The sequence below is a fragment of the Trachinotus anak genome, unplaced genomic scaffold (genome assembly GCF_046630095.1).
Source record: "Trachinotus anak isolate AG129_WGS33_773 ecotype Australia unplaced genomic scaffold, CSIRO_AGI_Tana_v1 ptg000004l, whole genome shotgun sequence".
NCBI classification, from domain to species: Eukaryota; Metazoa; Chordata; class Actinopteri; order Carangiformes; family Carangidae; genus Trachinotus; species Trachinotus anak.
Genome location: NW_027273855.1, coordinates 3059985 through 3083545, shown reverse-complemented (window position 1 = coordinate 3083545; position 23561 = coordinate 3059985). Strand labels below are relative to the sequence as shown.

The window sequence follows — 23561 nt, the reverse complement described above, 5'->3', positions numbered from 1 at the left end:
AAGAGAAGAGAAGAGAAGAGAAGAGAAGAGAAGAGAAGAGAAGAGGAGAGAAGAGAGCAACTTGCTCAGAGCCATAGAGACAGAGAAAATGAGGAAGAGGGAATGGTATTTAATTAAAAGTGTTGGTGAAGCTACTTTGGGGGAAGCTTTGCAAGCTACCAATTACTTCCCACTGGAAGAAGTTGAACTACAGTGAAGCTTCCTTAGGGAGAAATCTAGTTCAATCTAGTTCTCTTTGTTAAAAAAAACAACAAAAAAAGTGTCTACTTGTTCACAGGTAACCAAAAAACTAAAATACCCCTCTATTCACAGGAGAGGTCAGCTTTGGTTTTGTATACAGTAACATGGTAATTCTTCCTCAGGTTGAGATTCAGGAGGTTCCTCCACAATGATTTTGTTGCTGTTTGAGCAACGCCCTTAGCTTTTACACATGCAACACACAAAGGTTACGTGTGTTGTGTGGACTGCTTGACAAATGCACTGTCTGGGCATGGACATGGATGTGGACAGAAAGGAGGGATGGTAAAATACAAATTAAATGCCCCGAATTTGTAGTGTCAGTAGTTAACTACACAAAAGATTCTAAAAAAAAAAAAAAGTTATTGGACTCATTGAATCACTGTACACATACAGTACAGATGTAGCTGAATGACTGGCAGGCTACTGCAGAATGTGGTTAAACTACTAGTGTAATTACATGTAGTTTACTACTCAATAGACCTGTTAATTTATAAAAGATTGAAGTAAACAGATCAGAGGAGAAAATGGAGAAAAGCTGTAAATAAATGAAAGTGAAAAAACAATCAGAGTGAAAAAGCTACAGTTAATCCTTTGTTGCTTTGTGGAAATTTCCACAGCAGTGTTGTGCTGCGCTCCCCAGACTATGCTCTGCCCTTCAGAGTGAGAGTGCTGCTGATCAATGTGTCTGGGAAGAAGAGCTGCCGATATGAACCAACATCACTAAGACCGTTTCCACTTCATCAAGTGACCTTGGTGTTTTTGTTACCTCTGATCTGTTGGGAAACATACAGCCGCTGGTTACAGACATGTTTCAAATTAAAAAGGTACTGCGGGTGTGTATCATATCCTCCCACTGTCACTGATCCCCCCGATCACCCCTGCCCCCCAATAGAACTACTGCACATTCCTGTTACATTGCACAGTGTAAGTAGTCATACAGTATATGTTTATATATTTTTGACATTTTCTATATTTTGCACTACATTCCTCACATCTTTATTATTATTGTAAATATTCTACATCTTTCTTGTAAATATTTTATTTTAATTTTAACAAATTCCTGTGTGAAAACATACTTGGCAATAAAACTGATTTTGATTTTGATTCTGATTCATGCGAAATCGAGATTTGACAGGATTGTCCTAATTTTCTAACTCAAACTCAAATCAAAAGAAAATTATGAATTTGTGTACTATCTGTTCAAAATGCATTTGAACATATCACTTTTTAATGTCTGCTTAAATGTGCAATTTATTTACGAAGTGATTGGATTTTGTATACAAACCGTTTTCCTACACTATTTGACATCCACAGAGAGATTTTGTATGTGGGTGTCGTCAACACATCTGTGTGTGTTTGTGTTACATTCTCCTGACATCAATCAAATAATAATCAAATAATACATTTGATGAGCAGTCCCAAACAGGTGGCCATCTCAGCCTCCTCAGTCTCGGCCCACTGTTAAAATTGCATAACCTGCTGTTATGCAAAGCACTGTGCGCAACTGGCCAGTAGAGGGCACTACATGAATGAGAAAAGAGAAGCTTGAACAATGCAGTTCAAGGAGGTTAGCTAAGGAATGCTACTGCATGTTTAGTCAGGCTAGAAATGTGTGCATCTGATCAGAGTCATAAACCAGCATTAGGTCTGTTTAATGCATAACATATTCAGAAAACACCAAAACCCGTGAGTCATTATGACATTTCAAAAACTACAGCACATTGAAATAGATGTGCACATGCAGAGTTGAGCTGGTATTACAGTCAGTTTGCAGCACTGTGTACAGATGGCAGCCTGTGATTGTGTTCATGTGAATCCCAGCTTCTCTTTCAGTCTCACAGAGGTGATCAGAGATATCGTCAGCAGGAAGCCATCTCCCTCAGCCCCCAGCAATCTGAAAATCAGACACAAACACAAATCACTGGCACTTTAGGCTACAGCAGAAGCATCAGCTGGGTGATAGATGGCATCTCTTGCCTGAGACCAAATGGTTAGTCTAAAAAAGATTGTATAGCTGGATGAGAGGCTAGAAGAGGAATGTATTCACTCATTTTATTCAATGTAAAGCTCAAGATTAAATCCTTAAAATATTTCACACAAGCGGGATCTGTTGATTCCAAACCCTTGAGTAAAGGTTTAGTGGCCATACATGCTCGACTGAACCGAACCTCGGCTGATCTGGGTCCACGCTGCTGATCTGCAACTACAACAACTACACTCATTCTAGAAAAAACACACATCTGACAATATCAAACATGCTTTCTCCCTTCTGTGGAGAAGAGTCACTGAACATTTTCTTAGTGCAAGAAGCAGTTTGAATGATGATAATGGATTAAAATGGTCAACTCCAGCTTTGTCATGAGTGGGTTTCAGTAAGGCCGTGGCTTTTTGTCCACTGTTGATCCCAATTTGTTCACCTCGTTGAATTTTCACCCTGACTGAACTTTGACCTGTGAAAACACAACAACTCTGAACCTATTCGGTGTGTCATGGCAGTAAAAAAAAAAAAAGAAAAAAAAAAAGCACAGGACGATAAAGCTGTGGCCAGTAAGTGAGCCAGGATGCACGATACCACCGCCCTGGACCCAGTGCACAAGAGTGGAATATGGCCATAATCTCTTATTAGTAACACCTGTGTTGGACAAGTCAACTTGTCCTCCATAGCAGTTAGATGACAAGTCCAGCAGGACTAACATGGGAATGTCACAACCCAAATTAGATCATTTGTTCAGCTGGTGCTTGACTGGCACCTGATTCACTCGTCTGTTAAGGTGGGACAAAAGACAAATGACACTTTTTGGTGGCACTATGTACTTTCCAGCATAGCTCCACCAGATTTAAATGAGTAGATATCTAATAGATATAACAGAATAACTGAAAATGTCTCAAAAACCACAAACTTTCAGTATGTTAAAATTTACTGAATGAACCGCGTGTTTTCATGTAAACAGCATTTACACATACTAGCTACAAAAGTGATGCAATGTTTTATTTATTTAATGCTTCTATTTATTAATTGATTGTCAAATCATTAGCATTTAAGTTTCCTGTTGATAAAACAAAGAAAAGGACTGAACTGTCCTGTGAAGACCCAAGAAAAAATAAGTCAGTGGTTTGTGAACATTACATAATAATAATAATAATAATAATAATAATAATAATGACACAGTCTAGGTTAGTGGTGATAAATCTAATGCTAACTTTGTGTGTGTCCACAACAGTTTGGATGTTGGCTCACTTCCGGGACTCTCGTGAAGGCTCTTCTCCGTGCAGAGCTCGTGCAGGCAGCCGCGGGACCGACCCTCTCTCAGCCAGAAACTGATGAATGAGTGACGGCGGCCGAGCCTGCCCCTGCGCCTTCCGCCGCTGCGGGAAGGAGCTGCTCACTTGGAGGGACTTGCTGCAGAAACGGGGACGGAAGGTGAGAGAGACTCGCAGCGGCTGCTCACTCATGTTTTCTTTCTGCCAAAACCTTTTTTTCTCTTTTTTTTTTTTTCTGTTTGCATCTTTTTGTGTGCGAGTGCGCGGAGCGTCAGTGAGGCTGCAGACAATAGAGGAGCGTGCTGCTCCCCGTGCCTCCCCCGGTCTGCGGTGCTGATGCAGCCTCCTTCCGTGTTATGAAACGAGCGAACACGTTGTTTTCTTTTTTTTAATTTTATTTATTTATTTATTTATTTATTTATTTATTTATTTATACCAAGCTCGGAACAAGCCGCGACCACGACAGAGGCGAGCGGGACACCCTTCATCTGCGGGGTTCAACAGCCCTGAAGTGAATGAAAAACAACTCATTCATAGCAGTGTTACCTAACAGCCAGTTAGGCTGTGAGGGTAAACTAAAAAGGAAGTGGCTTATATAAAGAGTTATGTAAATGGAGGCTGAAATGTCAGGTTAGGTGCTGTACATCTCCATAAACACTTGAAGCAGTCGTGGTCTGTAATCTGCGGTTTGCAGCTGAATCCTTAAAGTTGGTTTCAGTCTGGAGAACAACTGAGTGAGGTCCAGTGAAATGAAGCCGGAGCAGAGGAGTTCGGGGGTTAGGGAGCAGACAGTGAGTCTCAGGCTGGAGTCACAGAGGTGTGGGGCAGGTAGCCTGACAGCAGGAAGTGAAGTGGTCAAGACCTTAAACACCCTGGTAGTGGATGACAGGCCTATATTCCCCTGTCCAGTCACTCACAGAGGAAAACTGCCACTGTTGCAACTTTAGACAGTTGACATCAACACCTAGCAGAGAGGTGGCAGGTGCTGCTGTGCAACTGTTTGGATGAGTGACCCCTCGGATGAGACTGAAATGCTTAACAGCAAGTTACAAGAGCTGTAGACCTGAGACCTGACTCAGACCTGGATTTAACTTGAAACGGCTTAAAAGGGTTTCCCCCCCGATTTGGCATTGCACTCACACTGGGAGGTCTAAACAAAAAGGATCAAAACTGATGCAGCAGATCGTTGCCTGATGCCCACAGCCCCCTCAGTGCAACAGTTCTGTCAGAGGTCCGAGTGTTGGGCAAGTAGCAGCTAACGTGGCTTCGAGCTACGTGACATCACTTGAGGAAGTTTATCAGATTTCATGCAGCTCCCTCTAGAGCCACAAAAAATACATTTTTCATATTTGCATTGTTACTCCCCAGAACCTGTAAACAGACTTTTATTGTGCCATCAACAGAGTTACCTTTTAAAAACACAGCCTGCAGCATGTGGTTTAATTAAAGGGGGGTTCTGCGTGTTTTCAGCCTGGCTGTGGAATGTCTCAGTGATGCAGTTTTCCTTTGTGGTGCAACAAAGAAAGTTGAAAGTGAGCAAATACATGCACGCAGACCACCAAAAGAAAGAGTGTGTGTTTAGCTGCTGCTAAGCTTTGGAAATATTTAATTGTGCCTGCAAACTCCAGCTTGAAGGCTGTTTAATTGAATTTTTCTGGGTAATCAGAAGTTGAAGGGCAACAATGTGGTTTCAAATCACGAAATCTGGCCTCTGCATTTTGATCTCACACTTGGTGCTTTTCCGTCTCTGCCGTGTCCACTGTCACACTGTGTTCCTCGGTGGTTTCCTCCTTTCCACAGAACGCCTTTTTACAAGCTCCAGAGAAGTTGCGTGAGCGCGATGTGTAGCTACAATAGGAGAGAAATACAGAGCAGGAGCCCAAGATATTCCAGCAGAGAGTCCTGCCCTTTAATCAATAGCCAATGTGCCTCACAGCTGCAGTGCATGCTGGTCAGTTGAAGTAACAGTAGGTGATTCATCTTGTACTATGGATTTCTGTCTGTATGACAGTTAATTCGTGTGACTGATGTGTGTAAAATGGCAACTTTAGACGGGAACTACTGCTGATAGAACCCACACTACATGGGGTTTTCTCCTGAAAGACCTCCGGCATATTTCCTTTAGCTGTTGTTTGGTAAAGCTGCATTAGATATTGTTGCAGCCAGACTTTTTTTCTTTTTTAGTTCACAAGTCACATACTGTTTCAGGTTGAACGACCCGTGGCTGGAGGATTATGTTTTAATAGTCTGATTCTCAGGCTTCTCTGTCTGCTTCTGCTGTCAGTGTTGATTCAGAGACTTTGTTCCTTTTAATCTGACCTTGGATCAGGTAACCAGTGAACCACCTCAGCCAGACGCAACCTGAGCTGATGAAACCCTCATGCTTTTCTCTTTTTCTTTTTCTTTTTTTTTTGTTCTTGTTGTTTGTTCTCTCAAAAAGCAATGTTGCATTCATTGAAAGTTTTCGCTTGTTTGAGTTTTTGTCTTCTTTAGTCGAGGTCAGTCTGTCTTTGAAAATCTTAAATCTGCAGTAACAAAGTATTTATTTATTTATTTATTTTAAAGGACCGAGACCTGTCGTGGCGGAGATATGCGTTGGTGTGGTGAAAGTCACAGTTTGCAGTTACATGTTTGTTTACAGGGGATTGTCTGCAATAGATGCTTTAAACTTGTGCATGTTGGAGCTATTGAAAACAAAAAAAAATATATATGTGTCTAGTTCAAAGATTTACATCAGGCTGGCACATTTTAATAGTGATTTGGAGGCAAACCAAATCCAGGAGAAAGCTGTCATTTCTAGTTATGCTGATGTGAATGGGAAAGTGGTCTCAGACTTTTGGACCCCACTGTAAAGCGATTTCTCGTTTGGTTATCTGTGCTCTATCCATTTCATGAATGTTGAAGAGACGCAGCCTTGCTCGGCTTCGTCTCTGGCCTCAGACGCTGATCAGGGTTGGTTTGTTTGATTTTTACTTCTGTTAAACCCAGATTCTCCGTTTAATTTCGAAAGGATGAACCAGGGGGGCACTTCTGTGGCACCCTCCTTTTCAACCCTCCCTTCATCCTCACATCACTCCTTCAGTCTGTTCCTGCTAACGAGCTCAGCGGGCGGCTGAGTACAGGAACAGAACAGCACAGTAGTGATGGAAGGACGGAGGGGGGGAGGGAGGAGTGTGGCTACTGCTGGCACACTTGACATTTATGCACATTATTGGCGGTTGAACATCTGCTGAGAGTTCATCTGCCTGTCTATGAGAGTGGAGGAACTGTGTGTGCGCAGCATGAGAGCACAGGTGGCGATGTCAGTCAGACATCCTGCGTGATGTGCACAAGTTTAAACTATCAGTAAGAACCATGCTAATGAAGACAATATTAGATTTTCACATTTCAGTTGTTCCTTAACAGGTTTGGTTGTTAAATTATTTATTTCTTGTTTGAATTTCAATGGAAACTGGAGAGAATCAGAGCAGCTGTGGCTGGATGTCATCAATCATCTCAGCAAACAGATAAAACAATGCAGGATAATGCTGCAAAATCTAGCTTATGTCAGTGTAAACACAATGTGGCAACAGTTACCCTGAGGCCTGTGCTAGGAAGCAGGTTCAACACACCCAGGTTATCTTTTCATTATCTGGCTTAACTAACCTAACACTGGCCGTCCTGGATTACCTGTGCTGCGATCGACTGGCTCAGTTAACTCTGGGTTTACTTATCTGGCTGCGAGCGTGGAAAGATTCAAACAGCAAATCGATTTGACTGATAAATTATAAAAATATCTGCTGCTCGTCATTTTATTTGTCACTTAATTGTAAACTCTTTTGTTCCCGTCGGGAGCTTGTAGGAATGATATGACTCTGTTTTTCAAGTGATCGGATGGGCAGAAGTTGGGCTGTTGATAGGTTTTGATCTGATCCTCTGAAGTTAACCTGCCCCGGAGCAAGTTACGACTTCAGCATAAGTTACCATGGTGATTGACCCTGGTAAGAAGTGAACCACAGTCATAATCCTGAAAACCCAGGGTTAAACCTGAAGTGATCTCTGCTCCGTGGTACAGGCCTCTGGTCGCCTACACATCCCATCACTTCTAAAGAGCTGTAGCCATTTAATTGTTCGTATGCGTCCTGTAAGAATAAAACATAAATTCAACTTTTCAGACATTTGTAAAAATATTATATTATGATCCTATTTAGTCAGAAAGAATTGAGATAAACTTGTTTGACTTAAATTATGTTGGTGCAAAGTGATCACAAGTGAAGTGATCGTCCTTCATGTGCACATACTGTTCTTTGTTCTGCGTAACCTTCAGGATTCCTGAACCGGTGTTAATGCCTTTTTCAAATGTTTTTAATTGATGGTTTTTGAAAAATTGTTCTCTTCTGTTAAAGATTGTTTTTGCTCTTTATCAGACAGTTGATGCTGAAGAGACAGACGGTAAATGAGGGGAGAGAAAAGGGGCATTTGATAGTGTGGACCTTACAGTTAACATGGTACATGCTGTAACTGTTCAGCTACTAAGGCACATCTGAAATAGCTCGATTTTCAGTTGGCAACATGGAAATAAAATAAAAATTAAAACCTTACAGAAAGCATTTGGAAAAACTTAAGCACAGTGGGAAATAACAGATCAGCCAAGTCTTGGAGAGAAAAGGTCTGATTATGAAAAACTTGAGCAAAAAAAGTTTTTTTTTGAAGATGAATTGAAACCAGGCAGCAAACTAGTGTATTGTGTGAAAACTCTGCTTTGGGCTTGTGGCTGTGTCTTAGAAATTATTTAAGTAGTATAAATGATTAAACTGCACAAGGATTACGATCATACAAACATAGTGAGGTGTAGAAGTGTAGAACAAGAAGTTCCACTGAAAATATCAAACTGGAAAGATGAACATAAAAATGTGCACACACAGAGTCTCTCACAGGCAAAGCAGATGAATGTGATCCATATTAAAGATCATAACATTAAGTAGAACATTTAAATGGGAACTTTTTTCTATGAACTGGGAGTATAACATGAGAGAGTAAGGAAAGAGGAGAGGGATAAATGTCTCCCTGAGCTGGAGATGAGGACAGAAATGGAGGTTAGACCAGAGGCCATCGCTGCTCCTCCAGCTTGCAGAATCCTAAAACTGCAGGTGAGGGATGGAAGCAGCCACACTTTTTGTAAAACACCAAGTGGGAAGAGGGAGTGATGGATGCTGAGCAGAGCTGAGCCGAGAGGTCTGACTGACCTCCAGTGCTCATATTCAGAAACAGAGACGAATGAGACATCACAGCAGGGAGTTTAGATTTAAGTGCAGATTTAGCAACAGTTTCACCCCCTCTCCTTATGGCCAGAGAGTTTAAACCACCAAAGCAGAAGCAGAGGAAGGGATAAGAGGAGGAACGTAGGCCGACTGAGACTCTGAGCCCTTTGTACGTTTTGGTAATAAATTTTTTTTTTAAAATAGCCGTATATGAAGGAAACGCCTGGGGCCAGATGCATAAAACTCTCTGTGTAGACTCATGACTAAAACTATGTGTACACACAAAACCAGAAAAATGCATACACATTCTTGTGGTCAGAACTATAAAGGCGTGCGTACACATGATTCAGTTTTATAAATGTCACTGGGTGCACAAGCCTCATTTCCACTCCAACAAATAGCCATAAATAAATGCAGACGCTCCCTCAATCCATCAGTTTGCAAACAAAAACACCGTCTGTGCCACAAGTTGTCAGACACAGCAGAGAAAAGAACGACAAAAAAAGAAACACAACTTCACTGATTGTTGGTCGGATCACAAACAGGAGCTGATCAGTAAACTTCAGTTCAATAACTCCAACTGTGAAGTCCTGTTTTACTCTGAACTCCATCTGTCAGGGCCAGAGTCTTCATCAGGCTCCAGTCAGGTGTCAAACTGTGATTAGTGAATGTTAAAACAGTCTGGAAACAGTTTACAGAGCAACTCACTTTAAATAATGAGGATATGATATTAAACAGTGCTGAAGGAAACACTGAGCACAAACACAATTATTTCTGTTTATGAATCGTCAAATTGTTTCGATGGAACTTATAATGATAATGAATGAGGCTGTGTGAAGGTGGCGACCGTGTTTCATGTTAAATGCTGTGTCTCCTCTTTATTTTGCATTTTGTATCTAACTTGTCTCGCTCTAAAAAAACATGAGTACACATGGTCAAGAGGGTCTCACCACACTCTGTGTTCATAAATACCCGTTCATGAGTGGGAAAAGGTGAATGCATGGTTTTTGTGTGTAGGCATCATTCATGCGCCTCAGCCCTGGACCGCAGTGTGTTTGACTCACTAAACTTTGCTACTTTACCAACTAGTGTATAACTAGTTTAATTTTTAAATCTTTAGGGAGTGGAACCTTAAGTTTTCCTCTCATCAATAGAGGCAAGAAATTTGTGCAAAGATAAAATTCTGTCTCTGATTCTTCTCATGGTTATGAAACTATAAATGATAAGTGGATAGATGAGCATTGAACCTGCTGTACATCACTGCATTTTACACATGGAATTATCATTGTAACAGCTGGAGTTGGAAGGAAAGATCTGTCTGCTCTCTTCCTTCCTGTTCATGTTTGCTGATCATAACACAGTAAGCAATGAGGGGGAGGTTGGATAAGGGCATGTAGGCGATCACAGCAGCGGGGAGGCTCAGTTGTCAGAGGAACAGTGTCACAGCTGAAAGGTCGCAGGCTCAGTTCATGTTCCTGACAAACTGTCTTAAACTGTGACATTTGGTTTGTTGGATTAAAAATTTACAGTAGAGAGAAATCTGCTGGAGTGACAATGAGTTTGTTACAGGGCTGCTGTTTCGTATTGCATCATGGTGGTAACTCTGCGTTCTGTTTGCTTTTATAATCACAGTTACTGCCAAGGTTGACAACAGGGCTTCAAGTTAATATATTTTTCATTGTCTGGGAATTTTCTGATTAAGTTTTGCTGGATCAATTGATAATTTTTGTTATCAATACTGTTGTCTTAAGCTTTATCTTAGATATGAAGCCTCACTAGTCTGAGTTAATCAAATTTGGGGGGGGGGGGCAGTGTTTGTTGCTGAGCTGTAGTGGAGGGACAGTAAGACAAAGAGAAAAACAAAAACAGTATAACCATACAGCTTCATGTTTACTTCAGAGAAACTTTGAAAAAACAGGACCGTACTCTCAGTGGGTTCATTTCACTGTAGTTTCACTCCCTGGAGTCTTGTGTCTTTCTGCCTGAAACATGTAAGCACAATATTCTAGAAATTCAATATGGCTGAACAGTTAATCAAAATATTATAAAAATCACAATATGGCCAAATGCAATATCCAAAATCGCAGGAGCTGCAATTTTTTGATCAAATGTGTCACAACATACCATAAATTAAGCACTTTGATGCTACAGAGACGCCTCAGCCTGCAAGTCATATTCTCCAGATGTAAGGGAACATGCTTGTTTGGTACAGACCCCAACAAAAGCCACGTCAACATTTTTTTTAAATTAGCATTTTTGTCAGTAAAAATGAAATGTAAAATTACCATTTCAACTAAAATCGTGACTGTTTTTTCATATTGTTCAGCCCCAGTATTCAACATTCATTCTGTCTTTGTAGCTCTTGGTTTGGATTTCCACCAGATTCTGAGGTAAAATGTCTGCTGAGTTAAACTCAGTAAGGACCTTTTCACAATATGAGGAACATTATTATATTAGTTTTTCATGTTAAAATCAAAGCTATTTTTTATTCATTGTTATGTTGACAGTTTAATTGATGTAGGAATAGTTTTCTGCTTTAACAGATGATGAAGTCATGGTGGATGTTGTGTCATCAGTCAGCCTTTTTTAGAGGCCGTTTTCAAGTGTTGTATACTTGTGTACTTGTGTGTGCACTGTTCATTTAGCAGTAGGGTAAAGAAGGGCATTTCTAAGTTCTGGGGGCACATATGTAGACAGATGAGCGCCGCACCTCAAGGATGTGTGTGGGCTGTTTGCTGTAGGAAGGTAAATGACAGAGTATGGTTGTCTTTTTTGTTTTGCCTCTTGGCTGTAAATGGAAAGACTCGGTGGGTGTTGTTGTGGAAAATCCCTCTTACTTGCTGATACGCTCCCTTCAGGGCCTCATCCTGCCAGGAATGTCTCAACTTTTAATGATTAAACATTGTCGTTCTCAGAAAGTGCTTGCTCCTGAGTTTTTCCTCCCGGAGTCGAGGCTTTTATTGACGAGGCAGACCTGTTTGGATTTGTCAGATTTTTAGTGCTCAGTCTCTCTGAGAAGAGGGAGCGTGAGTGTTTCTCTCGGCCTTCGTGTCAAAAAATAATGAAAAAATGTCCATCACATCACAAAGCTGCTGGATTTATACACTGAACAAAACTGAGCCATATGGATTCAACTGTATGGATTAAAGGAGCTATTTGTGAGCTTTGCTATAGCTACATAGCCAACGTTAGCATTGACAGCTGTGAAATTGTCAGTCTAGTAGAAAGTTGTGAGTTCACTCTCCAGCAGTGGAAAGAAACACCACTGTTACCTCTCGTCTCTATCACGTCTTTTCTTCTCCTGAAGTTAGCATGCTAACCAGCGAGCCCCGGCCCGTCTTGTCCCCTCCCGATAGTGACTCACTGCAGCCTCCGATCTGCCCTGAAGATGTAGCGCTGCTCAGAGGAACAATTATAACCTGATGCCCGAAGCTCTTGTCAAGCAACAATCACCACCACCCACTCCCCGCGAGAAATCTTGTTCAGCGGCAGAGAAAACGTACAAATACCCCTTTTTAAATGAGAAAATGAATGCATCTTTTTTTCTGTGATAGTTTCTATGATATTTAGATGTGCTGTGACAATATGGCATCGGTCAGAACCTATCCATTTTATAAGAGACGATTATCATCTGAGCGCAGGCATTTTAAATATTCACCTCAACATTACCTCCTCCTCTTACTCTGGCGAGGTCAGGCTTTGTTTTAGTTGCTGCTCCTCATTAAAATGATTCTCATTATGATTGCTCCAGATCTCCATCACTACTTCTTAGATCCCAAGTCTAACATCTTCTTTTGTCAAACAAACAGTCCCAAACCCAGAGATTAATTTTCCTCTCATATATGACAGAGAGAAGCAGTGAATGACTGAAAACTGTTGACTAATTTTCTATCAATTGCCTAATTGATTAGGGACTTATTGTTTCAGCTGTAGTTTAGACATATTTTATGGATCAGGGTTAGATGTGTTTGTTTTTAGTATCAGTGGTACTAGATTCTCTCAGTGAGGGTCCTCTCAAATATAGAAGGACAGTTGTGTTTGTGTCAATACATCTGTGTGTCTGTGTGTGTGCGTCCTGCACTTAACCTAATGGCTCTTTGGTCTTTTGGAGCATGTTACTATGGAGCAACTCTGTCTGAGGGTTGCATAACTGGCCTGTGTGTGTCTGTGTGTGTCTGTGTCTAGATTATAGCAGTAGTTGATAAACCAAACTCACATGGGGGGGGTGTGTGTGTGTGTGTGTGTGTGTGTGTGTGTGTGTGTGGGAATATACTGGATTTTTGCAGCCGATGATACACTGTATTAGGCCACTTTCCCATCCAAGTGAATGTAACCAACCTGTGAGTTTGGTGTGAATGCATGTGATGTTACCATTAGTTACACTTCTATTAATGCTATAACGTCGAGGCAGAACGAGCTACGATGCTCACACATAAGCCTCCACTCAACTGACGAGCTGTGAAAGTAGCTACATGGTCAGCTAGCTCGTTAACGGGAGAGTAAAAGACCTGGACGAGGTTGAATTGAATCTCACCAGCTAGGTAACGACGTAGTGTAAAATCAACCCGCAGATCCACCGCTGCACCGTCGTCTGCTGAATTAATGAATGTGAAGAGATGCTCTAAAGCTTCCCTTTGAATCTGCGACGTTACTGACTCTACTGACAAACTGTGCTGCTGTAGCAGCTAACACAGCAAACAGATGTGATGAGCATGAGAAATTACATTAGAGTTGAATTGAAAAGGGAAAATGATGGGGTCATAGTTTAGTAACTTCCAGCAACTTTATCAACAGTGTGTGAGGATTTGGATTCTCTCTGGAGCCTCAGCAGACAAACCTCTCACACCAGACACACTGGGTGCTTGGCGTGTGCGTTGTTGCAGTTGCTGCAGTTGCTGCTGTGGTACGGAGAAACGTGTGTATTCACGCCGGCTGTGTACCTGCTGCGTCGCTGCTGCTGCAGCTCTGTCTACTCAGAATGATTTTTCTCTTCATTTTAAATTAATTCTGATTTATTTTTGCCATAAACATCTCTAAAATGTAGCTGTCTCCACATGCAGCTGCTAAAATATATTAAATATATAAATGTTAAAACTATATATTATATTTTTTTCATTTCTGTGACAAGTTCAGATTCAGCCCGGACATAGAGACGATAGTGGAAGGTGTCAGTTTTGTGTAATATTCACAGTGTGATGTCAAAATGACTCAACAGGTTTTTTCTCTTTATGTTTTTGCTGCAAGACGCGTGTGGCGTGTGAAAAGTAGGTGAGATACCAAACACCTTGATCACGTGTCCAGTGTATTCCTGGCTTCACTTAACAAGTGAAACTCACAGCCAGTAGTTTTACTGTAGGTCCATCATGGAAAAAAACCAAACTCATGATATTTGATGTATGTTAGAACCCATTCAAGTAATCAAGCTGTATGTATGGTCACTGCTTCATGTGGAAACTGACACATAATCAACATAAACGTAAACTCTGTCCAAAACAAAAGGGTAAAAGAGGAACAATTAGGAATAGAAATTGCATCTAATCCCAGAATTGACTATTTTCCTGTGGAAACGACAATTGGAGCGACCGCCAGTATTTTAAATAACACAATACAGAAGAAACATCTGTGGTTTCTCCAAGTGTTGCCATGTAAACGGTGTTAACCGAGCAGTGACCCCAAAGCTTTTTGCGTCCTCTTAACATTAGACTGATGAGTCTGGGTTATTTAACTCTGAAGACTCTGGTTTTGTTCCATTGATGATTAAGCTCAGGCGTCAGAAAGGGTCAGTGTGAGCTAGTTAATAGTTAGTGCAAAGTGGTAAATAGTATAAAATCTAACTTGAATGTGAATGTATGAACTGAATGTATAAAATTTTAATATATAATGAAATAATCACTTATATGTATAACTGGGGATTATATTCATTATTAATGAATCTGTTATTCGCTTTAAAGTGATATAAAACAAGAAAAAAAGCAGTGAAAACTTGAAGCATGCAGGAAGTGGTGAATGATATATCTTTGCCAAAAAACTGTTGCCAGTAAAATCTTCTGCCAGTCCTCAATCTAAGAACTATGTTAAAAAATGTAAAAACTAATATAGAGGCTGCAGCCAGGGAACATTAACTCCTGATGCTCAGGTGTAAATAAATACCTGTAACTTAACATCAATCAATTTGATGTATTTTGGTTCAGCAATCGATACTGTAGACACAATCCAACCCATATTTGTGATGAACAGTCAGTCGTCTGCGTCGTGCTGGGTTTCCCCTGTAAGATCGTGCTTCTCTTTTTCGATGTTTCATGTGTCTGATGAACCTGACAGAGGAGATAAATGTTGGCAGAAGCAGGTGGGTAAAACTTAAATTGGAAGCCTTTGAATAAACAGTTGTTGGCTTGCCAATGTGGGTCAAAGAATCTCTCTTTAGATGGTGATAATGGAAGAAAATTGATTCCTGTAGAGAAAAATGAGGCGAACTTCTCTTCATACTGAAGCTGTCAAACTGCTTTTTTCTGCAGTTGTGTTTTATCAGCTGACAGAGGGAGCCGCCTCCTATTGTGGCCGAGGATTGATGGAGCATATATAGGTTGAGCAGTGGAGACCCTTCCCCTCCAGTGTCCCCATGTGAACCCTCAACAACCCCAGTGAACCTGCTAAACCCTCACTGATTGGCTAAGGACCAGCCAGCAGTGTCCAATCAGAGATCACTGATTTCTGAGCCCTCCCCCGCTGCTTCTCGAACCCACCTCACTTATCCAGGTCACTAGTGTGTGTGTGTGACCTCCGAGTATTAAATGCAGGCTAATCGCCAATAAACTTGTACGCGTTGCTCGTATTTAAAGGTTCCAAGATAGAAATAGAGAAACAGGTTGTATGTCTGAGCGGCCTCAGGTCCAAATTAGAATCAGCAGGATTTAGGTCCTGGAGGAATAATACAGGTCAGATACTTTTAGCCTGACTGTGGCCAAATTTAGATCAACTCTGAGACACGATTATTTCAATGTGTTGTTTAACAAACAAGCACAAGAAATATGTCTTTCTGGTCCTGGCCTGAAGCATATTGACAATAAAGTAACACAGTGCGGCAGATTCAGATATTTGAAATCTATTTTTGGAGCTGAAAGGGTTAGTGCTGAAACAGTTAATCTATCTCATTTTATCTGTCTAATCTCAGCAGTACAACTATCACAATCAGTTAATCAAAATTAACTTTAATTAGTCTTTTATCAACGAACAAGACTAAAAGTGAAATATACTCAAATCTAAGTACTCGAAATAAACTCAAACCGGACAATATGCATACGAAATACTGCAGATTTTTTGGTGTGTGCTGTTGTTTCATGCTGTTTTCCAGGAAACAGGAGCTGCTCACACCTGGAAAAATTCGAATAAATTGTGGGCAATGGAAAAACAAAAATCTGTGAAAATAAAGAATAAGTATTTAATCATATAAACGTTTTGATGCCTCTCTGTGAAGGTTAAGTAGCAGCAGCTTTCTAAAGTTGTTTGACATCACATTTCATAAAATGTTAAATTAGTTTTAACTTAGTGTAGCAAGTTAGCATGTTAACATTTGCTAATTCAGCCCTAAACACAAAGTACAACTGCATGTTGTTAGTTTTGCAGCTAATTAACCTTCAACTAAAGTATTAAACAAATTGGACATTGGACCTGATGGTGGCGCTAGAGGAGAAGACCGGGGGTCCACACAGTACCTCGGGACGAGAGGAGTCACCAGTGATCAATAAATTTAGTTTGGTTCATCCTCTGTGGACAAATGTCTGTATAATAAATACAGTGCATCCTGAAAGTATTCACAGTGCTTCACTTTTTCCACATTTTGTTATGTTACAGCCTTATTCCAAAATGGATTAAATTAATTTTTCTACACACAATACCCCTTAATGACAAAGTGAAAAAAGTTTGCTTGAAACTTTTGCAAATATATTAAAAATAAAAAACAAAAATATAACATGTACATATGTATTCACAGCCTTTGCTCAATACTTTGTTGAAGCACCTTTGGCAGCAATTACAGCCTCAAGTCTTTTTGAGTATGATGCTACAAGCTTGGCACATCTATTTTTGGGCAGTTTCTCTCATTCTTCTTTGCAGAACCTCTCCAGCTCCATCAGGTTGGATGGGGAGTGTCGGTGCACAGCCATTTTCAGATCTGTCCAGAGAAGTTCAATCGGGTTCAAGTCTGGGCTCTGGCTGGGCCACTCAAGGACATTCACAGAGTTGTCCCGAAGCCACTCTTTTGTTATCTTGGCTGTGTGCTTAGGGTCGTTGTCCTGTTGGAAGATGAACCTTCACCCCAGTCCGAGGTCCAGAGCACTCTGGAGCAGGTTATCATCAAGGATGTCTCTGTACATTGCTGCATTCATCTTTCCCTCGACCCTGACTAGTCTCCCAGTTCCTGCTGCTTAAAAACATCCCCACAGCATGATGCTGCCACCACCATGCTTCACTGTAGGGATGGTATTGATCAGGTGATGAGCGGTGCCTGGTTTCCTCCAGAGTTCAATCTTTGTTTCATCAGACCAGAGAATTTTGTTTCTCATGGTCTGAGAGTCCTTCAGGTGCCTTTTAGCAAACTCCAGGCGGGCTGTCATGTGCCTTTTACTGAGGAGTGGCTTCCATCTGGCCACTCCGTACAGGCCTGATTGGTGGAGTGCTGCAGACATGGTTGTCCTCCTGGAAGGTTCTCCTCTCTCCACAGAGCAACGCTGGAGCACTGTCAGAGTGACCATCAGGTTCTTGGCCACCTCCCTGACTAAGGCCCTTCTGCCCCGATCGCTCAGATTGGCCGGGCGGCCAGCTCTAGGAAGAGTCCTGGTGGCTCCAAACTACTTCCATTTACGGATGATGGAGGCCACTGTGCTCATTGGGACCTTCAGTGCTGCAGGAATTTTTCTGTACCCTTCCCCAGATCTGTGCCTCCATACAATCCTGTCTCGGAGGTCTACAGACAGTTCCTTGGACTTCATGGCTTGGTTTGTGCTCTGACCTGCACTGTCAACTATGGGACCTTATATAGACAGGTGTGTGCCTTTCCAAATCATGTCCAATCAAGTGAATTTACCACAGGTGGACTCCAATCAAGTTGTAGAAACATCTGAAGGATGATCAGTGGAAACAGGAAGCACCTGAGCTCAATGTTGAGTGTCATGGCAAAGGCTGTGAATACATATATACTTATATACTTATTTTTTAGTTTTTTATTTTTAATATATTTGCAAAAATTTAAAGCAAACTTTTTTCACTTTGTCATTAAGGGGTATTGTGTGTAGAAAAATGAATTTAATCCATTTTGGAATAAGGCCGTAACATAACAGAATGTGGAAAAAGTGAAGCGCTGTGAATACTTTCCGGCTGCACTGTATATGAATCAATATATGAATCCATTTCTTGTTCCTATAGAATTTAAATACATGTAGCATCAGCCAATGAATAACCAATATAGTCAGGCTGCTTAACGAAATATTAGTTGACAGTGAAATTAATCATTAATTGTGGTCATCAGGTCTCTCTCCTGCCAAGGGAAACACAATGTAAAAAGTCAACTCCACCAATTAATGAACAACAACACAAAACAACAACACAATTTTTTTGAAGTACCAAGCATTTGCAGACACATTTCCTCTGACGATTTGATTGGTTAACCCCCTCCCTCCCCTCCGCCCGCTCCCCACCACCACCACCACCACCAGGCTTCACTATTGTGTAATTCTGTTACACAAGCAGGGGAATGTGATGCAGATCTTCTAAGTCTGTAAGCCAGTCCAATATAAAAGGAAGGTGTTACACAATATCCATTTTCAGCGCCACAAATTGGAGTGTCGGTGCTTTTATTGTTTATTTTATTATTCTTGCAAATGACCTGCATTTGGGAAACCGGTGGTGTATTGTCCGTGCAGTGCGTCATCAGTCTGCCACGCTGTTAGTGACCTGCTGTTAGTGGTTGTAACTTAAAAAGCAAACTGAATCTGAGCTTGTTTTTCATTCAACTTTCCGGTCATTATTTTATGTCTTTGTTTTTTCTCCCAATCCCGTTTTTCAGAAGTGACTCCTGCGATGTGAAGATGAGGTATAAGGGGAAGGATTTTGTAAAAACACAACAGCTGGGATCAACCCTCTTTATTTCAAAGTGTGAACTGCACACACTGTTCAGCTCTCTCTCTCTCTGTGTCATTCATTCAGAGCTCATTGGAAAAAATTGCCTGAATTCCTAAATTGCTCAGATTTGAAGAAGAGATTTGGCTCACATTTTTGCGAAACTGTGCCAAATCAGACTTTTTAGGAAAGTTCAACCTGATGCAGCTCATGTTAATTACCCCCTTCCCCTCCCCCCTTCCTTCCCTTTGTATGTGTCTCCTCCCTCATTTAAATCTGCCTGGAGCTCCTGCAGGGTTTATAATGAGGCCCTGGTACACACTGTTCGAATGCTGACGTGTGAACCGGGGCTGCGACTGGAGAGTGAGGATGTGTCTCAGAAAGCTGTTTGAGGGTTAAACTTGGGATCATGTTTAGGTTAACGTAAAGAACAAGGGGATGTGTTGATCCAGATGTGGAGGTGCAAGTGTGTGTGTGTGTGAGAGAGAGAGAGAGAGAGAGAGAGAGAGAGAGAGAGAGAGAGAGAGAGAGAGAGAGAGAGAGAGAGAGAGAGAGAGAGAGAGAGAGAGAGAGAGAGAGAGAGAGAGAGAGAGAGAGAGAGAGAGAGAGAGAGAGAGAGAGAGAGAGAGAGAGAGAGAGAGAGAGAGAGAGAGAGAGAGAGAGAGAGATGAACATGAAATGTGTGGTGATTTTTAAGCTGAGCTTCATGAAAGAGAGGGAGGGAGGAGTGGTGAACTGTGTGTGTGTGTACATTGTCATTGCATCTTGGCATATATTTTGTATAACTTTATTTTTTGTAGTAAGCAGAACAGTGGCATATTAGGCAGATCTTACATAACACAGCTTATGCAAGCAGCTGTCTTCTCACTGCCCTCCTCCTTTATCATTCGTTTTTATTTCTCTCTCTCTCTCTCTCTCCCCCTCTCTCATTCTCTGGAGCTTTTAAGAGGTAATTACATGGTGTCTGTGGGTGCATATGTGAAGCAGAAAGTCTTCTGTATTTTGTCCATTAAGCCCTCAGTTTGGAACATATCTGTAAGCGTGCACCTGTATTATTTACCTGAATCACCAGCCGGGCTGTGACACAGGGGAAAGTGTAGAGTCTGGATGTTCACCCCACTTAATCTAAATGTTGTGTTTGAGTCAAGAGCACAGCATGTTGTAAAACAGCTGCAGTTACACCATCACTGGAGAACATTCAGGCAACAGGAACTGACTGTAGATTTTATTTTATTTTATTTTTTTTTTGTCACCGGCTGGTTGGGTGAAGTGGCTGATGGGAAGTGATGGGAAGCTGGGCTCTGGGAACCCACTGAAGAGTCTGGGTTCTCACACCACGAGGTTGATGGTTTTATTGGTGAAAGGCGTGGAAGTGAACCAGGAGCCAGGTGCAGGGGAGCCACGCCCACACCACAGAGGCGGAGACTCGAGGGAGAGAACAGGGAAACGCCAGGAAAACCTGGAGCTGCGACACTTTCTGCGGCACTAATTCAGATACACACAATCAGAATAAAGCCACAGTGGATTTTAAACAACTGAGACACATCAATGTAATTTGCAGAAATGCAAACAGCTTTAGCTGCTGCGTCCATCTCCAGCTCCTCTGGGAGGAGATACCACATGTGTGCACTCATCTCCTGCTGGCTCCAGATACAGTGTCCTATTTTTTACTAGAGAAATTTAGGTTATCCGCCCCCCTCCCGCCGTGGTCAGGGGGCTGGTTTTAGGACACCAAACAGACCAGACTGCTCCCCTCCCCCACCTCCCCATACACCTCCCCCCTCCTACACCTCCTGTCTTTGTCCATCTCCCCCATCATCCTTCATACACACCCCCCCCCCCTTTTTTTATTTTAACCCCCTCCCCCTCATCTGTGCTTTTTATATTTTGCCCTCATCAGCATCCTGTTTCCATATTCCCTAAATTTAAAGAGCCTCTCGTTCTGTCTGGCCCAGTCAGAAGTAATGTTGGCTGAATCAGACGTCTGTGGAGTGCCTCCCTGGCCTCCTGTGTGAGGTTACGTAAGGTAAGGTGATGTGGGGGGAAAAGCAGGAATGGTTTCTTCTTCTTTTTCATTTTTATATTAAGAGTTCAACTCCCTGTGTGAGACTTTTTTCATGATAGTTTGAATGTTTTTTAAGTTTCTGGTTGGTGCTTCAGCACAAGTAAAAGCTCTTTTCTGTGCATATTGAATTTGAGGGTCTGATTCATTCGTCTCCCACTGCTGGAGTCTCTTGTGTTTCTCATTATGAAATGAAACGAAATACCAGCAAAAAGCAGCTGAATGATTGAAATGATGAAATGATGCTTGTCTTGTGTTTATAAAGTGCCGTTGTCGTTGATATTCTTGAGATTTTGTGGTTACTGTGGTAACAGCAAGTGTGTTTAATAATACAGGTCCCATGTCCTTGTTCATGATGTCTTAAGAGAAGTGGATACTGCTGATGAGAGGGAGCTCACCGAGCCCACAAGCTGAAAAGGTTTTTCAGGTTCTCCGGTCGTCTGTGTTTTTACGTCGACACGACGGCGACAGAAAGAGACGGAGGATTTATCAGGTTCTTGTTCGTTCTTGTGAAAGTGATATCTCAGTAACACCGTGATGAATCTAATTCAAATTTGACGTTGACATTCACTAGGACTCAAGGATGATGTGATTAGATTTTGTTGGTCAGAGGTCAAACGTCAAGGTCACAGTGACCTCAAAAAACACTGTTTTGGCCATGTGAGCGCAATGTCTCAGTAACGCCTTGAGGGACTTTCTTCAAATTTGGCACAAACATTCATAAGGACTCAAGGTTGAACTGATTAGATTTTGGTGGTCAGAGGTCAAAGGTCAAGGTCACTGTGACCTCACAAACTTCCAGTTTAGAGAAGTGGTCAGGAGCACCAGGACAGAAGCTGAGCGGTGTGCTGCTGTGGACGGGGTCAGCAGAAAAAAACACTTTTAAAAGACGCCCACCGAAACAATCTATTACCCGTTAAAATGTTTGCTTCATTTAGAATATTTTCAGCGCTTCATCTTCCTGTCAAAACAAAGTGAAGTTAAACATGTGAATGTTGTCATATAGCTAAAGCTGATTTGGCCCATATGTTCTGGTCCTGTAATAAACTGTATAATTTCTGGACCTCGATATTTCAAACTTTATCTGAAGCTTTTGGCAGAGATATCCAACCTAGTGCTGAAATGGCTATATTTGGAGTCCCAGGGGAAGGTTCATCTATGACAAATAAAATTAAAAATGTGCTTGCTTTTTCAACTCTCAGAGGAGAATCCTGTTGGAGTGGAAATCAGCACATCCACCCAAATCCTCCTCCTGGATGAAAGACCTGATTTTATTCCTAAAGTTGGAAAAGATAAAATATTGCATTAGAGGGTCAACCCAAAAATTCTTTGAAACATGGGCCCCTCTACTATCTTATTTTGAGAAACTTGAAGTCCTCCCACAAGACTGAAAATTAAGCAGGCATAATTCCATATCCACTTCTTCTGTTATTTTATTTTATTTATTTTTATTTTATTTTATTATTATTTTTTATTATTATTTTTTTCTTTCTTTTATTTATATATATATATATATATATATATATATATATATATATATATATATATATATATATATATATATATATATATATATATATATATATAAGAAAAATGATGGATGTTGAAATCTGTGATGAATGTTCATTTCTTCAAATAAAAACATGTTAAAAAAAAACAACAAAACAAAGTGAAGTTTAGCTCTTTCTGGTTCACTGACCTGTGACTGCGGCGTAATACAGTGAGCGCCGTAGGTGTGCTTGTGCGTAGGAATACAGTAGTTCAGCAGTTGAGGAAAATGTAGTGCGGAAGGGAAGGTAAAGTGCTGAAAATATTGTAAATGAAGTGAACATTTAAATGACCCCGTTCACAGCAGCACATCACTCTGCTAATGCGCCATGTTCCCTGCTGCCTCTCCTAACTGGTGCTGATCTGAATCTACTGCAGGTAACACGCTGACTATGTGTGACTACCTCACACATCTCCGCCTCAAATCACCCAAATTATCCCTTTAGCACTGGTCTGGTTAGACATGAAAATGGGTTTAATGACAGTATCTCTCAACCAAACGTCTTTTCTCCAAGATGAATATCTGCCGTCAGTCCAAGGTTGAATGGATGCTTGGTTAAAAAACCTGTGCGAGCTGCTGCGCTGCCTGTGGTGTTAGTGTTGTGTTGTGAACAAAAGCTTCATTTAGATTTAAAAAAGGGCTCAGCTTCAATTCTTCTCAGCTTTCAGTTGTTTCTTATTATCTGAATGTCTTTTTTATTTCTTTCAAAAACAACATGAACGTTCCTCTTGTCTCATTTTAGTTTTCACTGACTCCACATGTTAACTGTCTTGTTCAAAGTCAAAACAATAAGATTCACCTGTGCCACTCCCCGTGGAGCAGGTACAGTGTCAGATCAGTGCCGAGCTGAAGGCAACACATGGTGACATTTGTAAAGGAGCTCAGAAAAAGCTTTCGCAAAGAGTGGATTCAACAACGCTAACACCTGCACAGTATAATGCAATCCAGAGCAACAGCCCTGCAATAAATCTAACCTCTGCAAAGCTCTTGTAAAAACTGTCAAGGATTTATGCTGGATTAGGTACAGGCTGTAATTTGTGGTGAATGGTTTCATTACATTTTAATGTGTTTGTATAATGTTGAACACCCGGTGGAC

General features: G+C 41.2%; 1 protein-coding gene and 1 long non-coding RNA gene across 3 annotated transcripts in view; one reads left to right on the top strand and one right to left on the bottom strand.

Moving 5' to 3' along the window:
- Positions 1–1862: 1862 nt before the first annotated feature.
- LOC139620091 (uncharacterized) lies at positions 1863–3872 on the bottom strand. 2 transcript variants are annotated; one of them, XR_011690739.1, is made up of 2 exons: positions 3479–3872; positions 1863–2134 (listed from the first exon to the last, which is right to left on the bottom strand). It is a non-coding gene; the product is annotated as an uncharacterized lncRNA (long non-coding RNA). The 2 variants fall into 2 exon arrangements; XR_011690740.1 differs by having other exon boundaries at positions 3442–3582.
- Positions 2900–23561, top strand: part of LOC139620090 (helicase ARIP4-like) — an 80977-nt gene continuing 60315 nt past the window's right edge. The window contains exons 1-2 of the mRNA XM_071475271.1: positions 2900–3011; positions 3462–3661. The gene's annotated coding sequence lies outside the window, so the exon portion shown is untranslated. The remainder of the gene's footprint in view (positions 3012–3461; positions 3662–23561) is intronic.